This window comes from Anomaloglossus baeobatrachus, chromosome 5 (genome assembly GCF_048569485.1).
Source record: "Anomaloglossus baeobatrachus isolate aAnoBae1 chromosome 5, aAnoBae1.hap1, whole genome shotgun sequence".
NCBI lineage: Eukaryota > Metazoa > Chordata > Amphibia > Anura > Aromobatidae > Anomaloglossus > Anomaloglossus baeobatrachus.
Genome location: NC_134357.1, coordinates 289,814,778 through 289,824,777, shown reverse-complemented (window position 1 = coordinate 289,824,777; position 10,000 = coordinate 289,814,778). Strand labels below are relative to the sequence as shown.

At 50.7% G+C, this 10,000-nt stretch overlaps 21 non-coding genes across 21 annotated transcripts; 11 read left to right on the top strand and 10 right to left on the bottom strand.

The window, feature by feature from the left end:
• Positions 1-102: 102 nt before the first annotated feature.
• TRNAG-GCC (transfer RNA glycine (anticodon GCC)) lies at positions 103-173 on the top strand. Its single transcript has one exon. It is a non-coding gene; the product is annotated as a tRNA-Gly (tRNA).
• A 583-nt stretch (positions 174-756) lies between these two features.
• On the bottom strand, positions 757-829 carry TRNAK-CUU (transfer RNA lysine (anticodon CUU)). The gene has a single exon. It is a non-coding gene; the product is annotated as a tRNA-Lys (tRNA).
• Positions 830-947: 118 nt separating this feature from the next.
• TRNAG-GCC (transfer RNA glycine (anticodon GCC)) lies at positions 948-1,018 on the top strand. The gene has a single exon. It is a non-coding gene; the product is annotated as a tRNA-Gly (tRNA).
• Positions 1,019-1,602: 584 nt separating this feature from the next.
• TRNAK-CUU (transfer RNA lysine (anticodon CUU)) lies at positions 1,603-1,675 on the bottom strand. The gene has a single exon. It is a non-coding gene; the product is annotated as a tRNA-Lys (tRNA).
• A 118-nt stretch (positions 1,676-1,793) lies between these two features.
• Positions 1,794-1,864, top strand: TRNAG-GCC (transfer RNA glycine (anticodon GCC)). The gene has a single exon. It is a non-coding gene; the product is annotated as a tRNA-Gly (tRNA).
• Positions 1,865-2,448: 584 nt separating this feature from the next.
• TRNAK-CUU (transfer RNA lysine (anticodon CUU)) lies at positions 2,449-2,521 on the bottom strand. Its single transcript has one exon. It is a non-coding gene; the product is annotated as a tRNA-Lys (tRNA).
• Positions 2,522-2,639: 118 nt separating this feature from the next.
• On the top strand, positions 2,640-2,710 carry TRNAG-GCC (transfer RNA glycine (anticodon GCC)). The gene has a single exon. It is a non-coding gene; the product is annotated as a tRNA-Gly (tRNA).
• A 583-nt stretch (positions 2,711-3,293) lies between these two features.
• Positions 3,294-3,366, bottom strand: TRNAK-CUU (transfer RNA lysine (anticodon CUU)). Its single transcript has one exon. It is a non-coding gene; the product is annotated as a tRNA-Lys (tRNA).
• A 118-nt stretch (positions 3,367-3,484) lies between these two features.
• On the top strand, positions 3,485-3,555 carry TRNAG-GCC (transfer RNA glycine (anticodon GCC)). Its single transcript has one exon. It is a non-coding gene; the product is annotated as a tRNA-Gly (tRNA).
• Positions 3,556-4,138: 583 nt separating this feature from the next.
• On the bottom strand, positions 4,139-4,211 carry TRNAK-CUU (transfer RNA lysine (anticodon CUU)). Its single transcript has one exon. It is a non-coding gene; the product is annotated as a tRNA-Lys (tRNA).
• A 118-nt stretch (positions 4,212-4,329) lies between these two features.
• On the top strand, positions 4,330-4,400 carry TRNAG-GCC (transfer RNA glycine (anticodon GCC)). Its single transcript has one exon. It is a non-coding gene; the product is annotated as a tRNA-Gly (tRNA).
• Positions 4,401-4,984: 584 nt separating this feature from the next.
• TRNAK-CUU (transfer RNA lysine (anticodon CUU)) lies at positions 4,985-5,057 on the bottom strand. Its single transcript has one exon. It is a non-coding gene; the product is annotated as a tRNA-Lys (tRNA).
• A 118-nt stretch (positions 5,058-5,175) lies between these two features.
• TRNAG-GCC (transfer RNA glycine (anticodon GCC)) lies at positions 5,176-5,246 on the top strand. Its single transcript has one exon. It is a non-coding gene; the product is annotated as a tRNA-Gly (tRNA).
• Positions 5,247-5,830: 584 nt separating this feature from the next.
• TRNAK-CUU (transfer RNA lysine (anticodon CUU)) lies at positions 5,831-5,903 on the bottom strand. The gene has a single exon. It is a non-coding gene; the product is annotated as a tRNA-Lys (tRNA).
• A 118-nt stretch (positions 5,904-6,021) lies between these two features.
• TRNAG-GCC (transfer RNA glycine (anticodon GCC)) lies at positions 6,022-6,092 on the top strand. The gene has a single exon. It is a non-coding gene; the product is annotated as a tRNA-Gly (tRNA).
• Positions 6,093-6,675: 583 nt separating this feature from the next.
• On the bottom strand, positions 6,676-6,748 carry TRNAK-CUU (transfer RNA lysine (anticodon CUU)). The gene has a single exon. It is a non-coding gene; the product is annotated as a tRNA-Lys (tRNA).
• Positions 6,749-6,866: 118 nt separating this feature from the next.
• On the top strand, positions 6,867-6,937 carry TRNAG-GCC (transfer RNA glycine (anticodon GCC)). The gene has a single exon. It is a non-coding gene; the product is annotated as a tRNA-Gly (tRNA).
• A 584-nt stretch (positions 6,938-7,521) lies between these two features.
• TRNAK-CUU (transfer RNA lysine (anticodon CUU)) lies at positions 7,522-7,594 on the bottom strand. Its single transcript has one exon. It is a non-coding gene; the product is annotated as a tRNA-Lys (tRNA).
• Positions 7,595-7,712: 118 nt separating this feature from the next.
• On the top strand, positions 7,713-7,783 carry TRNAG-GCC (transfer RNA glycine (anticodon GCC)). Its single transcript has one exon. It is a non-coding gene; the product is annotated as a tRNA-Gly (tRNA).
• Positions 7,784-8,558: 775 nt separating this feature from the next.
• On the top strand, positions 8,559-8,629 carry TRNAG-GCC (transfer RNA glycine (anticodon GCC)). Its single transcript has one exon. It is a non-coding gene; the product is annotated as a tRNA-Gly (tRNA).
• A 584-nt stretch (positions 8,630-9,213) lies between these two features.
• Positions 9,214-9,286, bottom strand: TRNAK-CUU (transfer RNA lysine (anticodon CUU)). The gene has a single exon. It is a non-coding gene; the product is annotated as a tRNA-Lys (tRNA).
• Between the last annotated feature and the right edge of the window lie 714 nt (positions 9,287-10,000).

Below are 10,000 nucleotides of genomic sequence, written 5' to 3'. Positions count from 1 at the left end.
CTCAGCAGAGCAATACGTGGCATGGCAAGGTCAGGGGGAAGGGGCCTGTCAGACCCTGGATCCAGGCTCGTTGGGTAGCAGACAAGCTGTTGAAACATCCAAGCATTGGTGGTTCAGTGGTAGAATTCTCGCCTGCCACGCGGGAGGACCGGGTTCGATTCCCGGCCAATGCAGGACTGCTCTTTTCATCGTTTGACAGAAATTGCAGCGCAACTCTTTTCTTCACTTTCAGAAACATTTGCTCGGTGAGCTTTAGACGTGTTACTGAAGTATTCAAGCGTTGGTGGTTCAGTGGTAGAATTCTCGCCTCCCAAGCGGGAGACCGGGGTCTAATTTCTGACCAATGCAGTGTGCCTCTTTTTATCATTTGCCAGGAACTTCTGCTCATTTCCGGTCCTCACTTTCTAAAACTTTGAACTTTGGTTGCTTTTCTTTGCCTTCCCATCCTCTGGGGCCTTTCCAGCTCCTTATCCTCTAGGGCAGTGATCCCCAACTCCAGTCCTCAAGAGCCAGCAACAGTGCATGCTTTCACAGTTTCCTTCGTATAGCACAGGAGATGGAATTATCATCATCTGGAAGATAATTAAATTATCACCTGGGCAATAATGGGACAGCCGAGAAACATACACTGTTTTGGCAAACACTGCTCTTGGGTTATGAAGCTTCTTTTGTTTCGGAGTAGAAGGGGGAACGTGGCATAGGGGTGGCTTGGTTGACGGTGGTTAGCGCATGCTAAAGGGAAAAGCCATAAGCAGTCGCCCAACATGGGGCTCGAACCCACGACCCTGAGATTAAGAGTCTCATGCTCTGCCGACTGAGCTAGCCGGGCTTCTGGGCCACACCGACTCAGCAGAGCTATACGTGGCATGGCAAGGTCAGGGGGAAGGGGCCTGTCAGACCCTGGATCCAGGCTCGTTGGGTAGCAGACAAGCTGACGAAGCATCCAAGCATTGGTGGTTCAGTGGTAGAATTCTCGCCTGCCACGCGGGAGGCCTGGGTTCGATTCCCGGCCAATGCAGGACTGCTCTTTTCATCGGTTGGCAGAAATTTCAGCGCAACTCTTTTCTTCACTTTCTGAAACATTTGCTCGGTGAGCTTTAGACGTGTTACTGAAGTATTCAAGCGTTGGCGGTTCAGTGGTAGAATTCTCGCCTCCCAAGCGGGAGGCTGGGGTCTGATTTCTGACCAATGCAGTGTGCCTCTTTTTATCATTTGCCAGGAACTTCTGCTCATTTCCGGTCCTCACTTTCTAAAACTTTGAACTTTGGTTGCTTTTCTTTGCCTTCCAATCCTCTGGGGCCTTTCCAGCTCCTTATAATCTAGGGCAGTGATCCCCAACTCCAGTCCTCAAGAGCCAGCAACAGTGCATGCTTTCACAGTTTCCTTCGTATAGCACAGGAGATGGAATTATCATCATCTGGAAGATAATTAAATTATCACCTGGGCAATAGTGGGACAGCCGAGAAACATACACTGTTTTGGCAAACACTGCTCTTGGGTTATGAAGCTTCTTTTGTTTCGGAGTAGAAGGGGGGAACGTGGCATAGGGGTGGCTTGGTTGACGGTGGTTAGCGCATGCTAAAGGGAAAAGCCATAAGCAGTCGCCCAACGTGGGGCTCGAACCCACGACCCTGAGATTAAGAGACTCATGCTCTACCGACTGAGCTAGCCGGGCTTCTGGGCCACACCGACTCAGCAGAGCTATACGTGGCATAGCAAGGTCAGGGGGAAGGGGCCTGTCAGACCCTGGATCCAGGCTCGTTGGGTAGCAGACAAGCTGACGAAGCATCCAAGCATTGGTGGTTCAGTGGTAGAATTCTCGCCTGCCACGCGGGAGGCCCGGGTTCGATTCCCGGCCAATGCAGGACTGCTCTTTTCATCGGTTGGCAGAAATTTCAGCGCAACTCTTTTCTTCACTTTCTGAAACATTTGCTCGGTGAGCTTTAGACGTGTTACTGAAGTATTCAAGCGTTGGCGGTTCAGTGGTAGAATTCTCGCCTCCCAAGCGGGAGGCTGGGGTCTGATTTCTGACCAATGCAGTGTGCCTCTTTTTATCATTTGCCAGGAACTTCTGCTCATTTCCGGTCCTCACTTTCTAAAACTTTGAACTTTGGTTGCTTTTCTTTGCCTTTCCATCCTCTGGGGCCTTTCCAGCTCCTTATCCTCTAGGGCAGTGATCCCCAACTCCAGTCCTCAAGAGCCAGCAACAGTGCATGCTTTCACAGTTTCCTTCGTATAGCACAGGAGATGGAATTATCATCATCTGGAAGATAATTAAATTATCACCTGGGCAATAATGGGACAGCCGAGAAACATACACTGTTTTGGCAAACACTGCTCTTGGGTTATGAAGCTTCTTTTGTTTCGGAGTAGAAGGGGGGAACGTGGCATAGGGGTGGCTTGGTTGACGGTGGTTAGCGCATGCTAAAGGGAAAAGCCATAAGCAGTCGCCCAACGTGGGGCTCGAACCCACGACCCTGAGATTAAGAGTCTCATGCTCTGCCGACTGAGCTAGCCGGGCTTCTGGGCCACACCGACTCAGCAGAGCTATACGTGGCATGGCAAGGTCAGGGGGAAGGGGCCTGTCAGACCCTGGATCCAGGCTCGTTGGGTAGCAGACAAGCTGACGAAGCATCCAAGCATTGGTGGTTCAGTGGTAGAATTCTCGCCTGCCACGCAGGAGGCCCGGGTTCGATTCCCGGCCAATGCAGGACTGCTCTTTTCATCGGTTGGCAGAAATTTCAGCGCAACTCTTTTCTTCACTTTCTGAAACATTTGCTCGGTGAGCTTTAGACGTGTTACTGAAGTATTCAAGCGTTGGCGGTTCAGTGGTAGAATTCTCGCCTCCCAAGCGGGAGGCTGGGGTCTGATTTCTGACCAATGCAGTGTGCCTCTTTTTATCATTTGCCAGGAACTTCTGCTCATTTCCGGTCCTCACTTTCTAAAACTTTGAACTTTGGTTGCTTTTCTTTGCCTTCCCATCCTCTGGGGCCTTTCCAGCTCCTTATCCTCTAGGGCAGTGATCCCCAACTCAAGTCCTCAAGAGCCAGCAACAGTGCATGCTTTCACAGTTTCCTTCGTATAGCACAGGAGATGGAATTATCATCATCTGGAAGATAATTAAATTATCACCTGGGCAATCATGGGAAAGCCGAGAAACATACACTGTTTTGGCAAACACTGCTCTTGGGTTATGAAGCTTCTTTTGTTTCGGAGTAGAAGGGGGAACGTGGCATAGGGGTGGCTTGGTTGACGGTGGTTAGCGCATGCTAAAGGGAAAAGCCATAAGCAGTCGCCCAACGTGGGGCTCGAACCCACGACCCTGAGATTAAGAGTCTCATGCTCTACCGACTGAGCTAGCCAGGCTTCTGGGCCACACTGACTCAGCAGAGCAATACGTGGCATGGCAAGGTCAGGGGGAAGGGGCCTGTCAGACCCTGGATCCAGGCTCGTTGGGTAGCAGACAAGCTGTCGAAACATCCAAGCATTGGTGGTTCAGTGGTAGAATTCTCGCCTGCCACGCGGGAGGCCCGGGTTCGATTCCCGGCCAATGCAGGACTGCTCTTTTCATCGTTTGACAGAAATTGCAGCGCAACTCTTTTCTTCACTTTCAGAAACATTTGCTCGGTGAGCTTTAGACGTGTTACTGAAGTATTCAAGCGTTGGTGGTTCAGTGGTAGAATTCTCGCCTCCCAAGCGGCAGACCGGGGTCTAATTTCTGACCAATGCAGTGTGCCTCTTTTTATCATTTGCCAGGAACTTCTGCTCATTTCCGGTCCTCACTTTCTAAAACTTTGAACTTTGGTTGCTTTTCTTTGCCTTCCCATCCTCTGGGGCCTTTCCAGCTCCTTATCCTCTAGGGCAGTGATCCGCAACTCAAGTCCTCAAGAGCCAGCAACAGTGCATGCTTTCACAGTTTCCTTCGTATAGCACAGGAGATGGAATTATCATCATCTGGAAGATAATTAAATTATCACCTGGGCAATCATGGGAAAGCCGAGAAACATACACTGTTTTGGCAAACACTGCTCTTGGGTTATGAAGCTTCTTTTGTTTCGGAGTAGAAGGGGGAACGTGGCATAGGGGTGGCTTGGTTGACGGTGGTTAGCGCATGCTAAAGGGAAAAGCCATAAGCAGTCGCCCAACGTGGGGCTCGAACCCACGACCCTGAGATTAAGAGTCTCATGCTCTACCGACTGAGCTAGCCAGGCTTCTGGGCCACACTGACTCAGCAGAGCAATACGTGGCATGGCAAGGTCAGGGGGAAGGGGCCTGTCAGACCCTGGATCCAGGCTCGTTGGGTAGCAGACAAGCTGTCGAAACATCCAAGCATTGGTGGTTCAGTGGTAGAATTCTCGCCTGCCACGCGGGAGGCCCGGGTTCGATTCCCGGCCAATGCAGGACTGCTCTTTTCATCGTTTGACAGAAATTGCAGCGCAACTCTTTTCTTCACTTTCAGAAACATTTGCTCGGTGAGCTTTAGACGTGTTACTGAAGTATTCAAGCGTTGGTGGTTCAGTGGTAGAATTCTCGCCTCCCAAGCGGCAGACCGGGGTCTAATTTCTGACCAATGCAGTGTGCCTCTTTTTATCATTTGCCAGGAACTTCTGCTCATTTCCGGTCCTCACTTTCTAAAACTTTGAACTTTGGTTGCTTTTCTTTGCCTTCCCATCCTCTGGGGCCTTCCCTGCTCCTTATCCTCTAGGGCAGTGATCCCCAACTCCAGTCCTCAAGAGCCAGCAACAGTGCATGCTTTCACAGTTTCCTTCGTATAGCACAGGAGATGGAATTATCATCATCTGGAAGATAATTAAATTATCACCTGGGCAATAATGGGACAGCCGAGAAACATACACTGTTTTGGCAAACACTGCTCTTGGGTTATGAAGCTTCTTTTGTTTCGGAGTAGAAGGGGGGAACGTGGCATAGGGGTGGCTTGGTTGACGGTGGTTAGCGCATGCTAAAGGGAAAAGCCATAAGCAGTCGCCCAACGTGGGGCTCGAACCCACGACCCTGAGATTAAGAGTCTCATGCTCTACCGACTGAGCTAGCCGGGCTTCTGGGCCACACCGACTCAGCAGAGCTATACGTGGCATGGCAAGGTCAGGGGGAAGGGGCCTGTCAGACCCTGGATCCAGGCTCGTTGGGAAGCAGACAAGCTGACGAAGCATCCTAGCATTGGTGGTTCAGTGGTAGAATTTTCGCCTGCCACGCGGGAGGCCCGGGTTCGATTCCCGGCCAATGCAGGACTGCTCTTTTCATCGGTTGGCAGAAATTTCAGCGCAACTCTTTTCTTCACTTTCTGAAACATTTGCTCGGTGAGCTTTAGACGTGTTACTGAAGTATTCAAGCGTTGGCGGTTCAGTGGTAGAATTCTCGCCTCCCAAGCGGGAGGCTGGGGTCTGATTTCTGACCAATGCAGTGTGCCTCTTTTTATCATTTGCCAGGAACTTCTGCTCATTTCCGGTCCTCACTTTCTAAAACTTTGAACTTTGGTTGCTTTTCTTTGCCTTCCAATCCTCTGGGGCCTTTCCAGCTCCTTATCCTCTAGGGCAGTGATCCCCAACTCCAGTCCTCAAGAGCCAGCAACAGTGCATGCTTTCACAGTTTCCTTCGTATAGCACAGGAGATGGAATTATCATCATCTGGAAGATAATTAAATTATCACCTGGGCAATAATGGGACAGCCGAGAAACATACACTGTTTTGGCAAACACTGCTCTTGGGTTATGAAGCTTCTTTTGTTTCGGAGTAGAAGGGGGGAACGTGGCATAGGGGTGGCTTGGTTGACGGTGGTTAGCGCATGCTAAAGGGAAAAGCCATAAGCAGTCGCCCAACGTGGGGCTCGAACCCACGACCCTGAGATTAAGAGTCTCATGCTCTGCCGACTGAGCTAGCCGGGCTTCTGGGCCACACCGACTCAGCAGAGCTATACGTGGCATGGCAAGGTCAGGGGGAAGGGGCCTGTCAGACCCTGGATCCAGGCTCGTTGGGTAGCAGACAAGCTGACGAAGCATCCAAGCATTGGTGGTTCAGTAGTAGAATTCTCGCCTGCCACGCGGGAGGCCCGGGTTCGATTCCCGGCCAATGCAGGACTGCTCTTTTCATCGGTTGGCAGAAATTTCAGCGCAACTCTTTTCTTCACTTTCAGAAACATTTGCTCGGTGAGCTTTAGACGTGTTACTGAAGTATTCAAGCGTTGGTGGTTCAGTGGTAGAATTCTCGCCGCCCAAGCGGGAGACCGGGGTCTAATTTCTGACCAATGCAGTGTGCCTCTTTTTATCATTTGCCAGGAACTTCTGCTCATTTCCGGTCCTCACTTTCTAAAACTTTGAACTTTGGTTGCTTTTCTTTGCCTTCCCATCCTCTGGGGCCTTCCCTGCTCCTTATCCTCTAGGGCAGTGATCCCCAACTCAAGTCCTCAAGAGCCAGCAACAGTGCATGCTTTCACAGTTTCCTTCGTATAGCACAGGAGATGGAATTATTATCATCTGGAAGATAATTAAATTATCACCTGGGCAATCATGGGAAAGCCGAGAAACATACACTGTTTTGGCAAACACTGCTCTTGGGTTATGAAGCTTCTTTTGTTTCGGAGTAGAAGGGGGAACGTGGCATAGGGGTGGCTTGGTTGACGGTGGTTAGCGCATGCTAAAGGGAAAAGCCATAAGCAGTCGCCCAACGTGGGGCTCGAACCCACGACCCTGAGATTAAGAGTCTCATGCTCTACCGACTGAGCTAGCCGGGCTTCTGGGCCACACTGACTCAGCAGAGCAATACGTGGCATGGCAAGGTCAGGGGGAAGGGGCCTGTCAGACCCTGGATCCAGGCTCGTTGGGTAGCAGACAAGCTGTCGAAACATCCAAGCATTGGTGGTTCAGTGGTAGAATTCTCGCCTGCCACGCGGGAGGCCCGGGTTCGATTCCCGGCCAATGCAGGACTGCTCTTTTCATCGTTTGACAGAAATTGCAGCGCAACTCTTTTCTTCACTTTCAGAAACATTTGCTCGGTGAGCTTTAGACGTGTTACTGAAGTATTCAAGCGTTGGTGGTTCAGTGGTAGAATTCTCGCCTCCCAAGCGGGAGACCGGGGTCTAATTTCTGACCAATGCAGTGTGCCTCTTTTTATCATTTGCCAGGAACTTCTGCTCATTTCCGGTCCTCACTTTCTAAAACTTTGAACTTTGGTTGCTTTTCTTTGCCTTCCCATCCTCTGGGGCCTTTCCAGCTCCTTGTCCTCTAGGGCAGTGATCCCCAACTCCAGTCCTCAAGAGCCAGCAACAGTGCATGCTTTCACAGTTTCCTTCGTATAGCACAGGAGATGGAATTATCATCATCTGGAAGATAATTAAATTATCACCTGGGCAATAATGGGACAGCCGAGAAACATACACTGTTTTGGCAAACACTGCTCTTGGGTTATGAAGCTTCTTTTGTTTCGGAGTAGAAGGGGGGAACGTGGCATAGGGGTGGCTTGGTTGACGGTGGTTAGCGCATGCTAAAGGGAAAAGCCATAAGCAGTCGCCCAACGTGGGGCTCGAACCCACGACCCTGAGATTAAGAGTCTCATGCTCTGCCGACTGAGCTAGCCGGGCTTCTGGGCCACACCGACTCAGCAGAGCTATACGTGGCATGGCAAGGTCAGGGGGAAGGGGCCTGTCAGACCCTGGATCCAGGCTCGTTGGGTAGCAGACAAGCTGACGAAGCATCCAAGCATTGGTGGTTCAGTGGTAGAATTCTCGCCTGCCACGCGGGAGGCCCGGGTTTGATTCCCGGCCAATGCAGGACTCCTCTTTTCATCGGTTGGCAGAAATTTCAGCGCAACTCTTTTCTTCACTTTCTGAAACATTTGCTCGGTGAGCTTTAGACGTGTTACTGAAGTATTCAAGCGTTGGCGGTTCAGTGGTAGAATTCTCGCCTCCCAAGCGGGAGGCTGGGGTCTGATTTCTGACCAATGCAGTGTGCCTCTTTTTATCATTTGCCAGGAACTTCTGCTCATTTCCGGTCCTCACTTTCTAAAACTTTGAACTTTGGTTGCTTTTCTTTGCCTTCCAATCCTCTGGGGCCTTTCCAGCTCCTTATCCTCTAGGGCAGTGATCCCCAACTCCAGTCCTCAAGAGCCAGCAACAGTGCATGCTTTCACAGTTTCCTTCGTATAGCACAGGAGATGGAATTATCATCATCTGGAAGATAATTAAATTATCACCTGGGCAATAATGGGACAGCCGAGAAACATACACTGTTTTGGCAAACACTGCTCTTGGGTTATGAAGCTTCTTTTGTTTCGGAGTAGAAGGGGGGAACGTGGCATAGGGGTGGCTTGGTTGACGGTGGTTAGCGCATGCTAAAGGGAAAAGCCATAAGCAGTCGCCCAACGTGGGGCTCGAACCCACGACCCTGAGATTAAGAGACTCATGCTCTACTGACTGAGCTAGCCGGGCTTCTGGGCCACACCGACTCAGCAGAGCTATACGTGGCATGGCAAGGTCAGGGGGAAGGGGCCTGTCAGACCCTGGATCCAGGCTCGTTGGGTAGCAGACAAGCTGACGAAGCATCCAAGCATTGGTGGTTCAGTGGTAGAATTCTCGCCTGCCACGCGGGAGGCCCGGGTTCGATTCCCGGCCAATGCAGGACTGCTCTTTTCATCGGTTGGCAGAAATTTCAGCGCAACTCTTTTCTTCACTTTCTGAAACATTTGCTCGGTGAGCGTTAGACGTGTTACTGAAGTATTCAAGCGTTGGCGGTTCAGTGGTAGAATTCTCGCCTCCCAAGCGGGAGGCTGGGGTCTGATTTCTGACCAATGCAGTGTGCCTCTTTTTATCATTTGCCAGGAACTTCTGCTCATTTCCGGTCCTCACTTTCTAAAACTTTGAACTTTGGTTGCTTTTCTTTGCCTTCCCATCCTCTGGGGCCTTTCCAGCTCCTTATCCTCTAGGGCAGTGATCCCCAACTCCAGTCCTCAAGAGCCAGCAACAGTGCATGCTTTCACAGTTTCCTTCGTATAGCACAGGAGATGGAATTATCATCATCTGGAAGATAATTAAATTATCACCTGGGCAATAATGGGACAGCCGAGAAACATACACTGTTTTGGCAAACACTGCTCTTGGGTTATGAAGCTTCTTTTGTTTCGGAGTAGAAGGGGGGAACGTGGCATAGGGGTGGCTTGGTTGACGGTGGTTAGCGCATGCTAAAGGGAAAAGCCATAAGCAGTCGCCCAACGTGGGGCTCGAACCCACGACCCTGAGATTAAGAGTCTCATGCTCTGCCGACTGAGCTAGCCGGGCTTCTGGGCCACACCGACTCAGCAGAGCTATACGTGGCATGGCAAGGTCAGGGGGAAGGGGCCTGTCAGACCCTGGATCCAGGCTCGTTGGGTAGCAGACAAGCTGACGAAGCATCCAAGCATTGGTGGTTCAGTGGTAGAATTCTCACCTGCCACGCAGGAGGCCCGGGTTCGATTCCCGGCCAATGCAGGACTGCTCTTTTCATCGGTTGGCAGAAATTTCAGCGCAACTCTTTTCTTCACTTTCTGAAACATTTGCTCGGTGAGCTTTAGACGTGTTACTGAAGTATTCAAGCGTTGGCGGTTCAGTGGTAGAATTCTCGCCTCCCAAGCGGGAGGCTGGGGTCTGATTTCTGACCAATGCAGTGTGCCTCTTTTTATCATTTGCCAGGAACTTCTGCTCATTTCCGGTCCTCACTTTCTAAAACTTTGAACTTTGGTTGCTTTTCTTTGCCTTCCCATCCTCTGGGGCCTTTCCAGCTCCTTATCCTCTAGGGCAGTGATCCCCAACTCAAGTCCTCAAGAGCCAGCAACAGTGCATGCTTTCACAGTTTCCTTCGTATAGCACAGGAGATGGAATTATTATCATCTGGAAGATAATTAAATTATCACCTGGGCAATCATGGGAAAGCCGAGAAACATACACTGTTTTGGCAAACACTGCTCTTGGGTTATGAAGCTTCTTTTGTTTCGGAGTAGAAGGGGGAACGTGGCA